Source organism: Typopeltis vanoorti, chromosome 22 (assembly GCF_054136105.1).
Source record: "Typopeltis vanoorti isolate ZY-2024b chromosome 22, IOZ_Tvanoo_1.0, whole genome shotgun sequence".
Classification (NCBI taxonomy): Eukaryota; Metazoa; Arthropoda; class Arachnida; order Uropygi; family Thelyphonidae; genus Typopeltis; species Typopeltis vanoorti.
In genome coordinates, this window is record NC_143570.1 from 14584899 (window position 1) to 14604523 (window position 19625).

At 37.0% G+C, this 19625-nt stretch overlaps 1 long non-coding RNA gene across 1 annotated transcript in view; it reads right to left on the bottom strand.

Moving 5' to 3' along the window:
- The window catches only part of LOC150094176 (uncharacterized), a 36089-nt gene that overhangs the window by 6039 nt on the left and 10425 nt on the right, over positions 1-19625 (bottom strand). Inside the window, exon 2 of the long non-coding RNA XR_016550267.1 lies at positions 15045-15164. This is a non-coding gene — a long non-coding RNA (uncharacterized LOC150094176). The remainder of the gene's footprint in view (positions 1-15044; positions 15165-19625) is intronic.

Below are 19625 nucleotides of genomic sequence, written 5' to 3' on the forward strand. Positions count from 1 at the left end.
CGGATGCTTTGACATAGGTATGATATCTGACGGATCGTGTGATGAAGATAAAGTTGTTAAATTAATGACAAGTTGGATTTTCAGAAGTTAGTTCCCCCCCCACACATACACACAAAATAAATAAAAATGAGCAAGTGTAATTTGGAATAAAAATCCCTTTGCATGTTGTTTGAAGATATACACCATTCTAGAAATCGTACCACTCTGAAAACAACCGGATGAAAGGAATCTTCGTATGGGTTTTTTCAATTGAAGGTAGCAGGTTTTTTCCCCTCAACAGACCTACAAACAAAACGTATTGTTAGTAGGCTGCAGATAGAGCATTTAATGCTTGGATGTGAGGAAGAACATTCCCTCCCGTCAGGAGGATACGTTGTAACTGATGCATTTTCCCCTCTTAAATAACTGCTATTATTTACGTTGCAGCCATTATAAGTTCAGGAATTTCACATTACTAGTATCAGCTCAGTGATACCAGGCCGTGACAAATCTCATTCACAATACATCTGTCATGCCACCACAATGCTACTAAAAGTTCACCATGGGAATAGAAAATAACCATTATTGACACAGTGCATCATACTTTTCCTTGAACTGACACCTTGGGCAACCCATTCCACTCATTCACAACCCTTGTAGGAAAGAAAAAAAAAAAAAATCTAGATCACATTTTCGCTGACACTTTACTCAACTTCCAATAATGCCATTTTGTTCCCTTGCTACCTGTCAAAACGTCCTCTAGCTGCATTCAAAAAACCCTTTTAGCATCTTGAATGTTTCTATCATGTCACCTTTCTTCTATCTGCGAATTTTTGTAACCCACAAATCTTCAATCTATCTTCGTACGGAACAATCCCCACTGCAGCAACCATCTTGGTTAGTTGCCTGCGAATCCTCTCAACCACCTTCACATCTTCAAGAAACCCCTGACCAAATAGGAGCACAATAGTCCAGTATCAGTCTTATAAAGAAAAATAATGACTTTTTCGGTCTCTACTCGTCAGCATATTTTTGAGCATCCAAATAGCGATCTGAACTGTTTTGCAATATAATCTCCGAATTTCGCGTCCCTATCAACCATCACTCCCAGATTCCTGGCCTCAACAAAGAATCCCATCAACAGAACATGCAGACAAACTTTTTTCTATCCAAAATGAATAACTTGACATTTTGCCACATGAAAAGAAAAATCATTATCCTTTGACCGCAATGACAGCCGATTCAAATGATTTATTAGAATCGCTACATCGTTTTTATGTACTATAGCTCTTACCAACATAGCATCATCAGCAAATAACTGAATATCACTGTAAATTGTCTCCAATATCATTAATATATATACAGATCAAACAATGGCCCAATAACAGAGCTTTACTCGAACACCACTGGTCACATTTTTTGATCTTTGACTCTGCTCGCCTCTCTGAAGTCGGTCTGACAACTACCCTTTTATTCATCTCAACAATCCAGTACCTATTCCCATTAGTTTTAGCTTACTTAATAGATACACATGCGGTATTCTGCCAAATGCTTTGGCGAAATAAATATATAACAATATAGGCATTACGTTTATCCAATTCTAGAGTTACTTTATTATAGAAACAAAGTAAATAGCTAAGACAAGACTTCCCATTAACAGAGCTACGCTTCTTCTTTCCAGATTCTATTAGGAGTCTGTAAATGATCTTCATCGGTTCCTTATCCTTGCTATTGGTCTTGGTTCAACAAAACTCTTCTCACATTCTATTAAAGTCGATTTCCTCCATGTATTTTTAGGACGGCCACGCTTTCTCTTTCCTTGTGGATTACATTCCAGAGCTGCGTGACGAATCTTTCCTAAGTGCACGTCCATTTCATCTAAATTTTCGTTTTCTGATTTCAAGGTTTTTGCTGATTCTTTCTTTTCTAGATGTCTTCGTTACTAATGATTTGTTGCCACCAGGGCCGATCCGAGAGTATCTGATGCCCCTGGGCACAGAACATTTAGGCACCCCTATACGTTGTCTATATATTTTGTCATACTCACACAAGAACACGTACACATGTGGATACTTATAAAAAAAATAATTATTAATCAAGGTTTTACTAATTTTTTTCGAAGGTTGTAATTTTTCTCCGAACTATGTAGCAAAATCTGGTGCCCCGAAATCTTAACTCCCCTAAGTGATTGCCTAGGTTCGCGTAATGATGAAATCGGCCCTGGTGGCCACCAAATTCGAAGTATGCTCTGCAGACATCGGTGTATGAATGGTTGTAGTTTTCTTTGTATTTTCTTTGAAACCAGCCACTTTTCGCATCCATATAAAAGAACTGATTTAATACATGCATGTAACATTTTTAATTTTGTATGTATGCGAATATTTTCCACTAAGTTTAGCAATATGCACTTCTTGCCTTTTGAATCCTTACGTCAACCCCCTCTAGTTGCTCCTCCATAAAACACTGCCGAGATATGTGAAACAGTTTAGATTTTTCTATTTTTTTTTTTTTGTTGTATTTATTTTCAAACCGACTTTCAGTGATTCCTCTTGTAATGTAGTTGGTTTGTTTGTTTTGGATATCTGCATGTATGTGAGAGCAATTAGACATCTTCTGTATAGTCTAGATCACCCAAAGTTTTATTTTCCATGATAATTCTTTGGCATGTTTCATTGCTGTCTGTTCTAGAACTAGATCTAACACCAGTATATATAATATGGGAGATAGCAGACATCCTTATCGCACTCCAGATACAGTTTGAAAGGGTTGTATAAGATATCCATCATGCAGCACCTAGAATTGGAATTTGTTATATATTTCCAGTTTGAGGTTTATTATTTTCAGTGGCATTCATTTGTTTTGATGTGCATTCCACACACAATCTCTAGGAATGGAATCGAAGGCTTTTTCATAATCCGCAAACAGCAAATTATTCTCCTTCCTTTGGTATTTTTATTATTAATCCTATATTCCTTAGGAATTAATCCCAGTCCTTAGGAAATGTCTCTTTTTTCCAGATATCTTGGAATAGTGGGTAGAGCATATCTGTAACCGTGTTAGATTTTAGAACCTCTGCTGTGATACCATCATGTCCTGCTGCTTTCCCACTTTTCATTTCTTTAATAGATTTTTTTGTCTCCAATTTAGATGGTGGGCTGGTATCAATTTTAAATCATCTACTGTGTATTTTTATTTCTGTTTGTATTCTATCACTGCTATTGTTCAAAATTTGACTAAAATGTTTTCTCCACCTTTCCAATTGTTCTTCTATTGACACTAACATTCGAACTCTGGGGGTTCGAATCCTGCCGTGGGCATGGATGTTTACGATTGTCTGTGAAAGCACTGGTGGTAGATGGCGTTGGTGTTAGATGATGAAGGTTGGAGTAGTGAGACGTAGAGTTCATGCTCTCCCTTGGTGAGTCTTTGGACTCCCTGGAGGTGTGATGTATAATAATAATAATACTGTGTCACTGTCTGCAGCTTGTTGTGCCCTCGATGCCAGTTCTTCAAACCACTGCAGTTTATCTTTTCTGTTTTTATTTAAAATCTTATATTTGTCTTTCCTTTTGGAGAGTATTTCTTGCACATAATTTCAGCATTTTTTCCCCCTTTCATCCACTAGTCTCCAATTTTCCATCAATAACAATTCTCCATTCTTTCATTTAGCATATCCTAAAGCTGTATCATTAAGGACTTTTTTATAACCATTTTCCATTTATCCTCTATATCATCATTCCATCTCCTCCTTCAAAATGAATATCCATATTATCCCTTAACTTTATTTTAAACTCATTGCAGACTTCAGCATTTTCTAATTTAGCAATATCAAATTTCCGTCTATTAAATGTTTTCCCCTGATGATTTTTTTCGAATATGTAACTGCATAGATCCTATCGTAGGTGATGATCTGAGTCAATATCAGCACGTCTTTTATTTCGGACCTCTAGTAACATTTCCTACACCTTTGATTTATGGCAATATGATCTATTTGATTCTGAGTTTTGCCATCTGGTGACACTCCAGCTACATTATGTATTTTCTTATGCTGGAAGATTATGCTACCTATTATTAAGTTACATTTGCCACACAGTTCACCGTTTGCATTTCTCTTTCCCAACCTATGCCCATTATTTTCTCCAGCCCCTTATTAGTTGTATCAACTTTAGCATTTTGTAATTTAGCAATATGAGAAGTATGCTTTCGTTACCAGGTGTTATCAAGGTCTAATCAAGTAGACTATAGAACGATTCCTTTTCTTCAAAGGATGCATTCTCAGTTGGGGAATAATACTGAACTTAGTCTTCCAAATTTAGTTTAAAGTTTATTGTTTTATTATTCGTTCTGAAATTGATTCCCACCTAATCATTGTTTGACTAAATCTTTTACTCATGAGGATTCCAACTTCATATTGATGTATATCAGTTATATTAGGCATCCCTGAATGAAACAACACATTCCCATTAGGAAAATTTATTCTACCAGTACCATTCCATCTTACTTCGCTAATACCCCCAATAATTCAATTTTATATTTTTCCATCTCCTTTCTCAGTTGTGCTAGTTTTCCTGTTTGATTTGTGTTTTAACATTCCATTACCCAATTCCTGTCCTAATTTTCCAAACTTTAGTCCAATTTCTGCATTTATCCAACTTGAAAACAATATTTAAATTTTTGGAGACTTGCAGTTTGTTAGCCTTAAAGAGTTCCTATTCTGGTGGTAGGGCTACTAAATCAGCATCCAGACATCCACTTTATACACAATCATTTATTCTTGTGTAGATGTTTTGGTGATACTGGCGAAACCCTCGTTTGTGATAACAGGTTCTACCACAAGAAGGTGAGGGTGGTTGAGTGGGAGAAGCTATATGTTTTCTATCATGAAGTCAAGGGCTTCATAATATTACACAGTCACCACCCCTTAGAACAAAGTTATGCTGACCTCTAAACTTTTCCAAATCACGACTCCCAAGGTAGTCACAGGTCTGTAAATTTTCAACCTGTTTTTGACTCACCTTTATTCAACAGAACTATCATACCTTCCTTCCACGCTCTTGGAACTACACCTGAGCTGAGACTTAAATTAAAAAGTTTAGTCAAGTTATATGAATGTGCAAGAGAAATTCCCTTGCACGTTCACATAACACATGCACCGAAATCACATCTAATCATATGAAAGACTTCACAGTGAGATTTATTAATATCCCAAACACCTTTAGTTCATCTACTTCAAAGACGATATCCATTCCTGTCTCATCAGCTACTATACCCTCATCTTGGTAAACCATCACAAAGTAATCACCAATTTCTAATAATCAACTATTTCTTCTGGTTCTGTTACCTTTCTTACCAACAGCACTCAAAAATAGCTTCCATAAACTTTTTTTAATACTCGCAACACAGCTAAAGAATTCCTTTGGAATATTCAGCCAATTTCGTATCATAATGAAATTATGCTTGTCATACAATGCATATGACTTTTCTGGACTTTACTGTTTATGGCCTCTGTCACATCTCAGCTCATATTCCCTCCTCTTCTCACCTTAGGAATGCAGTCTGATACTGTTTCCTTCAAATACCCATACATCTTTTCCTTGCGGTATCACGCCAAGACACTACTGCAAGTTGTCCCATAAGCTTAACAAAATTACCAGTAATATAATTCCACAAATATCCATTTTAACCGGGGATTTAACATAACTAAATACCTTCCGAACGATCACACTCTCTCTCTCCAACCATAGAACAAAATGTTTACCTTGGATGAGGAAAAATTTTCATATGTTATTCACCAAATCCAGCACTCTCAATCCTCAAGTTCCCTCAAAAAACTGTCTTGGAAGCTGTTTCAATTCCCTTCCTCCACGCGACATTTCCTCATTCTAATCTATAATCCTATAATATCTTTCCCTAACTCATCAAACTGATCTTCTGATACATGCCATCTAAATATATCCTTGCATCCCCCTAGGCCTCTACCAGCAACCGACAACAAACATAGCCCTGTTGACTCTTATCTCACACCAAATAAATTTAAATGCACTGCCCTTCTGAGAAACCTCAAACTTAGTTGGTAGCAACTCCTCGGCTATCATTAACAGCACCTAACCACCCATCTTTTCTCTCTATCGTCTCTAAAAATATAATAGTCCTTACATTCTATTCCTGAAACGGTATTATCTTTTGTCAAGTTTCACTAACACCAATAATATCTGGCCAGGAGGCACTCATCAAAGATATAAATTCTCCGCGTTTATTTTTGATGCTTCTAGCATTTGTATACATAACCACAGACAGCTGAACTCACCACTTGCCCCAGTGATCCCCGCACGCGTAGCCACCTCTTTCTGCCCAAATATCAGTTTTCCTGTTTCTGCACATTAGACTATACTTAACACAACGGTTCCTTCAACCATTGAACTCTTAATTTATTTAGATGAACACCGTGATTCAAATACAATTCATTTTGTCCCTCAAATTCACTCTATAAATCAATGAATTGTGCATCGTTCCTCCTATATGAATTGATTTGCAATCGTGGCGCCTCTATTCAAATCATTTTTATCAAAACGCGGCAGTACACCTATAATCTTCACTATCTCTCCTTTCTCTACTGCTTCTTTCAATAACACTTTCGTATCCTTTCCCATATCTTTTCCCAGTTTAACTACTATAGGTACGTTAGTACCGCACCACGGCAGTAGACTTGAACCAACTTGAATACTCAGAACAACACTAATGAGCATAAGTTTGGCTCTAGGAAGGGTTAGTCATATTAGCATTGTGTATATCTATTATTATAGAATCTTCATATAATATTGACCCCTTATTGTTCCGTATACACATCATTTTCATATTTTCCTCACTTTTCGCGAACCTTCCTTCCCTTGTTCATTGCTGAGTCACCAGACCTTGCACATCAGTTAACCTTTCATACTATCGATTATCTATTTCTTCCAAACTCTCTCCTCTGCTTTCCCTCATCTGATTATCTCTCACATTTGAGCCTAGATAAAGAACGGCAAGAAACACGTGATGCACTCTTTAGAAGACACTAAGTTAACAGTTTGTGAAACCATTAAATCAGCACCGTCAAGAATGAATGGACAAACGATTTGTGACATCATCCTATTCAATCTCTCTCTCTCTCTAAAACGATAGACCCAAATATGTGGATAACGGAGATCAAGTGCCATAACTTCCTTCTTATGAATCCTTCAAAATTACCTTGGGGTACATTTCCAACTGAGAATGCTGCCTGTAGAACAGACAATTATTGATAACTGGAATTCCAGATAATCCTTATATATCATTTGAAAACTAGTATTTATGTGAAGAACCAGCAACTGAAGATGATAGAGAACCAAAGCTGGGAACTTTTTTCCTGGCCTGAGAAGATGAGTCTGACGCTAATGACTCAATGGTACATAAAAGGAAGAAACAAATGACTGTCCATCACAAAAAAAAATAAAATAAAAATAATCGAGTAATAGCTGAATCAAGATTTATAGATAAAGTAAACTTATTAGTGACTGGAGTTAATACAGGAGCATTGAGCAAACTTTCAGAACATGATATCAAATTGTCTGCTGCAGTAGCTGATCCTGTTTCCAAAGAAACATCTGCACTTGAGGCCGACCAATGCAATGCTTAACTTTGTTCTGAAACTTCTTCCCCAAACACTCAATTACTTCTACTGAACTCCCAACTGTGCTTTTAGATAACACTTCATCACCAGTGACAAGAGTTGTAATCACTAAAAGATTTCCACAACTTCTTACGCTTCTTCTTGCATAAAATTTGCAATTCTTCTCTGCACTATTGTTGGCAATCATTGGGTGACAGAACATGAGTATTTGAGTTATGTTCAGACTTATTGTGATGCACAATACCAACACTCAGATGTTCAGATATGACTGGCTTCTGTCAAACTTTCCAATCCTTAACATCGCAGCTGTTTTCAGAAGTGAAGAAAGACGATCATCATGTGATATTCACTTTACCACGGCACATTAAGCCAACAACCATTTTCAGATCTAAATTATTATTTTAACGGTGTCTCCATGAAGTCAAAAGACTCATCGCGGGAGACCCTACATTGATAAACTAACCATTATTAACACAATACCTATAATACTATAAATTGCCTCCGTAGAGCAATTGGAAGAACGACGGTACGTTGCGCCCTTCGCTTGGAATAGGCCTAAGTTCGATTCTCGTCGTGACCGGAGGAATCTTTATGTGGACTTTATCAATCGAAGGTGAGTTAGCCGATCTCATACGGAGGTAGCATGGTTTTTTCTCCCGGAAACTCGGTTTTTTATCCCGCGCACAGACAAATCGGCCCTTCAGAACACACGCAATTTACAGACAAAAAATACTAGTTGTGGTGGTGGGCGGTAGATGGCATTGATGGAGATGATTGGTAGCAGAGGTGGAGACAATTGTATAATAGGTGTTCTCCAGCGATGAGTCTTCGGACTCCTTGGAGGTCTCACGAATAACAATAATAATAATACTTCTTAAATTCATTCACAGACGAAGCATTCACAACCACCTCTGGCAACGTATTCCATATTCCACCCATTCACAACCCTTCAAGCAAAAATCTAGTCCTAACACCCTTTATAACCACACACTTACACAATCTCCAGGGCTGGCACCCTCGTTCTCTTCCTTCATGCACTGGTTTTAACCACACTACATGCCAAGACGTCTACAGATGTCAAGGGTATCATGGATGCGAAGTGCATATTAAAATTGTAATACCATTGATATTACATTGAAATATATATGATTGATACAAAGCGTATGAGGATGCGTATTTGATCCATAATGGCCAGTTAGGTGGTTAAAAATGTCATCAGCATCAATCCTATAAAATCCCTTTAATAATTTATATGCCTCTATCATATCTCCTCTCCTATGTTTATCAGCTAGTATTTCGAGCCCACAAATCTTCAATCGATCCTAGTAAGGAACATTCCATAGACCTGCAACAATCTTTGTAACTCACCTCTGAATCCTCTCCACCATTTCTTCATCACCAAGAAATTCAGGACCAGTTCTGTGCGAAATAGTCCAAATACGGTCTTATTAATGCCTTATAAAGTGGAACAATAACTTCTTCATCTCTGCTTGTCAGTGTGCTCTTCAACAACCATGTAATTTGATGCGATGTTTTGGCAACCTTTGCAATATGCCCTTTAAACTTAAGTTCTCTGTCCACAATAACTCACATGTCCCTTGTCTCATCAAATTCTTGCAGTTCGGTTCCATTAATATAGTAAACAGCATGTGATCTCATCTTCCCGAAGTGCATCACCTTACACTTAGCCACGTTAACCCCTTAACGTACCAATTAAAAATCAGAAAGTGGTCGATTTTCTGCCAACTGTTTGGGCGAGGGTGATTTGCTGGATCAAATTCATCATTATTTCAAAATAATGATGAATTTGTGCAAACGCAAACGAAATAGCCGATACACGCCGTTGGCAACTTTTCTCGGCTGAAAGGAAATAGGCACAAGATTGTCTAGCGTCTATATTCGGTTGTATTTATATGTAAAACCAAAATTCAAACTCAATTTTGGTGCAATAAACAAAAGACGTGTCCACTGTTACTTTATTATAAAAAGTAAGCAAGTTACTGAGGCAAGACCTACCCTTCACAAAACCATGTCCCTTATAAAGCATCATATTGTTGTCCATCCAGTCCTGATTTCTAATTTTTACCAATTTCTCCAAAACCTTAACCACCACTCCAGATATATTGATTGGTCTATAATTTGCAACCTCTGTCTCGAAGCCTCCATTATGCAGTGGAATTACTTTCCCCTCTTTCCACTCTATTGGTACTTTACCAGAACTGAGGCACTTAAATTAAACAGCCTGGTTAGAGGAGATGCTAATTTTCTTGCACATTCCCATAACACTTGGGATATGCCATCTAACCCAATGGCAGTGTTAGCATTAAGGTTCTGTAATATACTAAAGCATCCTTATTTCGTCTATCCATAGACTCTCATCAATGACACACATTCGACACTGCAATATCACAACCAAGATGGTACACTTTTGCAAAATGATCACTAAGCAAATCAAGTATTTGATTTGCTACTGAAATTTCCCTACCATCAACACTTTTTGAAGTAATGTTTCCATGGTTCTTGTTCCTTTTACTTGCAACATACCGAAAGAGCTTAGGGTTTCTTTTGGATTCATCAGCTAGCTTGCTCTCATAATTAGCTTTGGCTTTCTTTACCATACAAGTTACTCTCTTTGGCTGTACCTTGTACTGTCCATGGGAACGATCATCTCCTTTTTCTTTATACCTCCTCACACAACCTTTTCATTATCTGCAACTCCTGCTTAATACTACACTCTCTGTTCAAAAAGAAACCGAACTTTTCGAATATAGAATAAACTAGTGGCGCCACATGTGTCTTTTTGCTGTCGAAAGCGACAACCTTCATTCGTGTCGTGTCAACTGTTTATGACATTTGTTTTATTAGAAGCCGAGTTATAGTGCCAAGAGTGAAAGTGTGTTTTGACGAACGGTCGGTCGTCACGATATTCATGCCGTACGCGAAGAATTCTCGCTATCAATCGCTTCAAAACTTCGAGATAAAACTCACCTCTGACCGTTTGGCCAAGGGAAAGGAATTCTTTGTGGATAATGCCCTTGAAATCGTAGAAGCAAATCATCATTGTCTTTACTTTTTGACTTCTGTAAGCAATTTGTTTTCGGATGCCCTCTTCTGGTGGTCTCCACTCAGCACTCTGTTTCCGGCTTATACTCAAAATATCACGTTTCGTCACCAGTAACGATCGTTTCAAGGAAGTGTGAGTCCTTACGAGCGGTTTTAATGAGGTCCTTGCAGTGTTCAATTCGGTACATTTTTTGGTCGTCGGCCAACTTGTGAGGAACAAATCGCGAATTCAATTTACGAAGGCCCAAACTCTCAGTCAAAATGTTATGCACAGTTGATTTTGGAATCCTAAATTCATCTTCAATCAATCTCAAGGACGATTTCGGGTTTTGTTTGATGAAATCAAGCAATTTTTGGATGTTACCTTCGCTCAGTCCAGTTTTTGGACGGCCCGACTTTTCGTCGTCCTCCAGCGTCTCACAACCACTTTGAAATCACTCAAGCCATTCGTAAACTTGATTACGGGATAAGCATTTGATGCGTTTTGGTAAAACGTTTACAAAGTGTAAGTTTTGTAAACGTTTTACAAATTTTGTTTACAAACGTCAATCGCAGCTCTTTGTTTGAAACTCATTTTCCGACCGTTCGTCAAAACACACTGTCACTCTTGAAACTATATCTCGGCTTCTAATGAAACAAATGTCATAAGCAGTTGACATAAGTCATAAGTTTCGACAACTGCTTATGACATTTGTCATAAGCAGTTGTCGAAAGCGGCAACCTTCGTTGCCGCTTTCGACAACAAAAAGTTACAACAGGTGGCTCTACTAGTTTCTTCTATTTTCGAAAAGTGTGGTTTCTTTTTGGACAGAGGGTGTATTATTCATCCATCTTACCCGTAGTTGATTTCTTCTTCTGACTCTGGAATACAGTCTGATACAGCTTTCTTTAAATACTGCTTGACAATCTCCCACGCACCATCAACAGCTCTCCCCTTTAATTCTCGTGCCATAGTACTGCTGAAAGCTGACTTCTCAGCTTGTCATAATCACCAGCCTTGTAATTCCACATATACCCCTTCTTAACAGAATATTCAGCACATCTTACAATCTCCCAGGTCAAGACCACATGATCGCTTTCCCCAAGTGGAGACAGTGTAACTAAATTACTTAGTGATATGTTCTCCGATGTTATGACCAGATCTAACACTCTCGAATCTCTTGTCCCTTCCATTATATGCTGTCTCAGGTAGTTATCTCTTAACAATTGTATAAACTCAATTTCCTTTATTCCTTGTGACCATTCCTTCCCTCCAATCTATGTCCCCAAAGTTAAAATCCCCCATAATGATTACTCGACCTTCCCTAATCGTGCTAATTTGCCAATACATTCTATCTACATTCTCCCTTATACTCCTTGGATTATAACAACAACCGATTACATATTTCGCAGTGTTGATCTCCATCTCACACCAAACAGCCTTGAATGAACTGCCCTCTACATATCCATCACCTTGAGGCACTTCTGCCTTTTTTGGCTTTTACGCTTCATCTATAATTACTAAAACCTCTCGCCCATTCTGTCATCTCTGTCCTGCCTGAAAGTACTCTACCCCTTACATTCAATGCGAATAACTATATCATTCTTAGTTACCCAAGTATCACTAATTCCTATAATTCTTGTCCAAGTTGTACTAATTGATGACAAAAATTCTTCGCACTTATTCCGAATACTTCGAGCATTAGTATACATAAACTGCAATACTCCCTTCCTCCCATAATCTCCCTCTGTGTGATTTAGCCCACTCTGTGTACTGTTAATTTTCTGCGAACAATTAATCCCAAATTCATAGCGATTAATGACCTTAGTACTATTTACAGCTGACTCTATCACCTGCCTCCCTAACAAATCCAATCTCACTTCCCTGTTTTTGACCACTTACTTTGTCCTTTTTCAATAAATGTTCTAAATGCCAAGCGCCAAATCCATTTAAGTGCAAACTATCTCTCTTAAAATACTCCTTCCTTTTATCAAACTCATCCCAGACATTCATAAAATGAATATTCAGTTTCATTTCTTTGCAAAAGCTTTTACACAATCTTGACATCATTCCATTTACTATAATTGCTCTTCTGTTTAATTCATCACTTTAAAATCTTGGTAACACACTCATGATCTTTCCACGCTCGCTCTTTGGATTCATTGCTATCATTAAATCTTTCAAATCCTGTCTTACAGAAAATCTTTCGCTACCTAGATCATTCGTCCCTATAACTGCAATATAATCTCAATCGCTCTATCTTCCTGCAATTTCACAGCCTCAGTTATATACTTAATCTTTGACCCTGGATAACACCTTTAATTACTCTACCATCCTTCACACCCTTAATTATAGACTCCCCATGCAGCACATCTTTTTTGCTCCTTTTTAATTTGACATCCTTTACCCCCCACTGATGCTTGTTTTTGTCCTGATCTCTCTCACATTCTTTGTATATCGCTCAGCAATCTCTGTGTATGTATTTCTGCACTATTTTTCAATGTGCACTCACTCACTTAATTCGTTACTAAATAATCTATCATTCTCACTCCTCGTCATTCTTAATCCCCACATACTTTCTATTCCATAAAAAACATTAGAACATATTGGAATACTGCAAGATAGACTATACAATTTGGTCAGATCAAAATTATAAAATATATTACAGTCATTTAAAATGTCAGTTCCTTTGGTTCAGGAGAACTTGCACAACACAATTTACTCCACATACTTCTATCAGTGACATTGGGATATGGCTGTATAAAAAAGGGCATGTTTCCTATGAGACTGATGGCACCTAACTGTGAAGCCTTGATGATCACTTAAACTTTAGACATTAGACAAGTCAGATGTATCATCATTGCCCTAAAACGTCGGTGTTTATACGAGTCAATTAATACAGGCCACACAGTTGATACATTAGAAGATGTGAAATGGACTGCATAATTTTTGGTTTCTACCTTGACATCAGATTCAAGATGTTAAGTAATCTGGATTGACATCCTAGTAACTACAGAAGAAATGGTTGATTCAGATGACATATCAAAACGAGAAAATACAGGATTGATGTCATCACTACCCAAGATTTTGATTGGCATGTGAGAATTAACTGTAGCATCAGAAACTGAATGGGACAATACACTGGTATGCACACATTCACCTGAATTGATAAAAGGATTGTTGTTATCACTACCCAAGGTTTTGAATGGCAAGGGAATTAATTGAAGAATCAGAAACTGAAAGGGACACACACTGGTATGCACACATTCACCTGACAGCTGGCCTTCAGCAACCAGGTCAAGGCCGCTAGAAAGTTGATTTATATGACCATATTCATTTGGCAAGTCTGTCTCCTTATCCTTTAATGATACCAAGTCATCTATAACGCTGTCGCTTGAGTTGTCAAATGTTGTTTTCAAATATTTACCTAGCTTAATTTCACTAAGTGGGATAGAAACCAGCGTTTCAAGATGTTAACCTCTGACAACGACTGCCTTACATTACCTACATCAGACTTTTTGGCACATCATTAAATTAAATATTATTACAGGATGATTACAAGGATTTTCAATCAATATACTATAAAATAACGGGCTACTTGCTGAAAACAATATTTTGTGAGCCTTAAGCTTCAAGCCCTCACACGCTAATGTCACATCCACCAGAAGATCACTAGAATACAGTTGATCAAAACCAGCTAACCAATTGGTTAAGTAACTGTCATTTTTAAAGCAAAACTGCTAGGATTACATCCGTTATAGCTTAGATAATTACTCATTACATATGACACTAGTCAGTAATAAATTACCTTTTACACTTCATTAATAATTATTATTGTTGTTATTAAGTGACACCTCTAAGGGCTCATAGATGGAGAGCCCTTTACAACAAGAATTAAATCTAACACGTTTAATGAAAGTTTCTTATAGTTCCAAACAAACGAAGCCAACTGGTTTCAAGAATATACTTTCAAGACATTTTAATTCATTTACAGATTAACTTATATACACCTTCAGTCTTATTAAAACAGATTTCCTATTGATGCGACATATTTTACAACAGTATGTAATGAAGAAAATTAGGCTTAACTTGTGTCGCAACTAGCGTAACAACAAAAAACAATTCAAGACAAATTTTGTGAGCTGAATTCACTGAATACGAAATGAATAACTTCATAAATAAATCACAAAATGTACGTGTAAGATTGCAAACATTAACATCGATCACAAAAGTACGTCTTGTCAAATCGTTACGCGTTTGCTCTGCGTTGCGTTTTGCATCATTCTGTGATAGTTATGGTTCTTTTCACATCATTCATCATATACTGCATTTGTAAGTATATTCACAATAAGAATAAGATTAAATCATGCTCACCATATAGTTCCTCAATGGAATATGTAGAAGTTATAGAATTCACTGATGCTCGTGAAGGAACCGGGGACAGTTGCATTGTGAATGGCATTGGCTGGATCTTTTAAATTTCTTTTTTCGTAGCTGTAAAAATTTATGTGAATCATAAAAAATAGTTTTAAAACAGATAAAATTTGAGATATTTTAGTTATTAATTGGAATTTTAGAATCGTCGAGTTATATTAATCAGTTTTCTGCTGCTCAAAAATATTACTAACGTTTCTATGCATATAATACAGTTTAGGTAGTATACTTATGGTAACCAAATGGTGGAGCATTCTACATATATTTTACATGAATATTTACATATGAGAAAACTATCTGCAAGATGCGTTTGCTCACACTGGATCAAAAGCGTCAACAAGTGAACTGTTGCAAGGACAGCTTAAATCTGTTTCAACGGAATCCAGAGATATTTTTGTCATTTCATAAGAGTAGACGAAACATGGATTGATCACTAGCAGCCCGAACCAAAGAACAGTCAAAACAATGGGTTGTCAGCGGGGAATATGCCCCAAAGAAAGCGAAAACCGTTCCTTCAGCAGGCCACCGTCTTCTGGGATGCTCGTAGCATAATCTTCATAGACTTTGGAAAAGGGCAAAACAATTACCGGAGTGTATTATGAGTTCTTTACGGGATCGTTTGAATAATGAAATAAAGGAAAAACGACCACGCTTGGCGAAAAATTTGTAACCAAATTATAAGATTCTTTTTCACCACGACAACGCACCCGCTCATTCTTCTGCAACTGTAACCGTAAAATTGTTCGATTTACTCTACGAAGTCCTTTCGCATCCCCCTACTCTCCAGATTTGGCTCCCTCGGACTACTATCTGTTTCCAAACATGACAAAATGGCTGGCAGGAAAGAGATTTTCATCAAACGATGAGGTGATTACTGACACAACTACCTATTTTGAAGAGTTAGATAAATAATACTACATGGACGGGATCAAAAAACTCGAGCATCGTCGGACTAAGTGCATAGACCTCAAAGGAGACTATGTTGAAAAATGTTTGTCCCCAAAAAAATAGTTTTCTTCATTTTTGCACGGACTTATTGAACAATCCTCGTATGCATTATTTCTTTCGGAAATGGATTACGTTTTCACTCTCCAGCAAAAAGGGAGTTGCATTCCAATACTATTGTGGCATGGATGTTTGCCGTTAGAGGAATTCACCGCCAAGTTCGAGATCACTGTGTTTGTTTGATCTTCAGTTGCTTTCAACAAAGTTTTGTATAAATGCAGGATTTCCAGATTATCCAACTATCAAGCTCCACCAATGGCTATAAACCATTTGTATGGAAGACTTTGGATAATGTCTTCCAAAGTATCTGAGATTGGAAACTCTGGGTTGCTTGGCCAATAAAATGAGCAAGTCTTATTGGGTTTTCTCTGTTTTTTTTTTTTTTTTTTTTTGTTGTTGTTGTTGTTATATTTTTTAATCATATCCGAAAAGGTATATATATTTTACCTTTTCGGACATTAACAACTAGGCTATTTGAGCTAAGAATTAGTGTTTCAAGTCTTTATAAGGGAGGCTTGAAAGCGTCTGTAACATGAATTCACCTGCCGGTGATGACTGGAAGCAAGTTACCTGCCGATTTCGAAAAAGTTCCTACTCCTTTCGGCAGGAACGTTGTTAGGGTATGCCGAGTTTAATTAAGCACTATTTTGCCACTCCCAAATTCAAGAAAATATGCAATTAAGATGTTTTCATGGTTAAGATACATTTTTTCAGCAGTTTTGCAGCTTTCCAAACTTACTTCCCAGGCTTACCTTAATTGCTTTGTGGGTTACGACGGCCTTTCTTTTGGGGAGTAACAAGCATTACGGGACTAGATTATTTTTTGCAGAGGGAGAGAAAAACACTGATGGCTGTTAACGAATATATTTGTTCGAGTAATGATAAAAACTCATTAACTGAAAATATCATTGAAACTTAGTAGCTGCAGATCTTCCATGAATTTCTTCATTTCAATGACGTTTAACAGCAAAATGGCCTTACACAGTGTAAAAAATATTCGGCATACACTTTTCAATATTTTTAAATGGTATAATAAATCCAAAAATGCTTTTTCATTTCCCAAAGAGAGTAAGCAGAGCTCCTTATTTTCAATACAGAAATGCACTGAATATTATTTTTAAGAAATATCGTGAAATAAATGTTTTCACACCACTCAGTCAATCATCTATCATACAGTTCAGTATGTGGAAAAAGCTTCAAGGCGTTTATGTTTTTATCTTAATCAGTGAATGGTTAAGCAAAATTACGATACTACATAAACGAGCAACAGGCCAACGGCTTTACGTGAACAAACCAGCATGGACTTAAAAAAGCGGAACTTAGTGTTGTTATGGCAACAGCATGTTTGTTTTTACATTTGTCTGTCTGTCTTCATTTTATTTTTAATTATTTATTTTTTACAGCTAGATTTGGAAGAGACGAAGATTTTAAGAGTAGGTTAGTGGAAAGCATCTCCGCTTTGGCTGTTGCGCAAGTTTTTAAGTGGTAATATTCATCCTAATGAACCTATTTTTTTTTTTTTTAAATCTATGCTAATATGGCTGCATCTTACATGGAAAACTTCTGTCCTTTGCTAATGATAATTGTTCTGATTTACAATGAAGTTAATATGGATGCATTAGAATACCACATAACAAGTGAAATAATTGAAATGGTTTCATAACATGGGTCTCGAAACAGATTTGGATAAGACGAAATACCTCAGCTTAACGAATAAGGTAGATCGTAATTTATCAATAAAATAACACGACTTAAACTGAGATGGCAAACAAGTACGACATTGCTGATAAAAAAAAATAAATAATAAAAAAACTAGAAACGCAAATCTATATATCGAAAGCAACTTGAACTGGAATTCCCATGTTATATTTACGGCGATCAAAATAAGATACACAATCAATAGAATCTATTATGTTAAAAAATTGCCAGTATAGAATCTCTGAGATACTACTCGTGAGCAAATCAATCACCATAGTACGCATCACTTGCTGCAGTGGAGATTATTACACTTTACCTGTACTTGCTGTTTACCACTCAAGAACTTTATTTATTTTTTTTGCTTGTAGTTTCTTCATGTGAATTATAATAGGCGCCGTGGGAGAAACTTTGTAGTAGAGACCAGATATTCCACAAATCTTTTCTACAGCCACTAACAGCTATAAGTTACCCGACGATATAAAGTCTCTATCATCTAATTACATATCAAAAGGGGGGAAAAAAGGTTCTTATAATCCAAGGGGTATAAGGGAGAATGTAGATAGCATGCATTGGCAAATTGGCATGATCAGTGAAGGTCGAGTAATTATGGGGATTTTAAATTTGGGGACATAGATGGGGAGAAGGAATGGTCACAAGGAACAAAGGAAATTGAGTTTATACAGTTATTAAGAGATAACTACCTGAGACAGCATATAATAGAAGGGACAAGAGATTCGAGAGTGTTAGATCTGGTCATAACATCGGAGAACATATCAATAAGTAATTTAGTTACACTGTCTCCACTTGGGGAAACGATCATGTGGTCTTGACCTGGGAGACTGTAAGATGTGCTGAATATTCTGTCAAGAAGGGGTATATGTGGAATTACAAGGCTGGTGATTATGACAAGCTTAGAAGTCAGCTTTCAGCAGTGGTATGGCACGAGAATTTAAAGGGGAGAGCTGTTGATGGTGCGTGGGAGATTGTCCAGGAGTATTTAAAGAAAGCTGTATTAGAATGTATTCCCAGAGTTAGGAGAAATCAAGTAGTAGTAAGATGGATGAATAATATTATTAAGCAGGCGTTGCAGATAAAGAAAAGGTTGTGGTGGGAGTATAAAGAAAAGGAGATGAGCGTTCCCATGAACAGTACAAGCAAAGAGAGTAACCTGTATGGTAAGGAAAGCTAAAGCTAATTATGAGAGCCAGCTAGCTGATGAATCCAAAAGAAATCCTAAGGAGTTTTTTTTAGCTTAGTGGCAAGTAAAAGGAAGAATAACCATGAACGGATGACTTTAAAAAGTGTTGATGGAAGGAAAATTACAGAAGCAAATCAAATTGTATTGTATTATTATTAGACACTTCCAGGAAGTCCAATGACTCATTGAGGGAGAGTGTGCCAACATCATCGAACGATTGGTCCCCTTGCAACTACTAACCACACTCAAACTTACTTAACTGAGCCAGTAGTAGCAGAGGCTCTACCAATCGACCAAAATAGTTCAGTTACTTAGAGATCATTTTGCAAAAGTGTACCATCTTAGTTGTGATATTGCAGTCGAATGTGTCATTGACTGATGAGAGTCCAAAAGACGAAATAGAGGTGTTTAGTATATTACAGAACCTTAATGCTAACACTGCCATTGGGTAAGATGCATATCGGTCCATGTGTTATGAGAATGTGCAAGAGAATTAGCGCTTCCTCTAACCAGGCTGTTTAATTTAAGCCTCAGTTCTGGTAAAGTACCAATAGAGTGGAAAGAGGGGGAAATAATTCCACTGCATAACGGAGGCAAGACAGAGGTAGCAAATTAAAGAC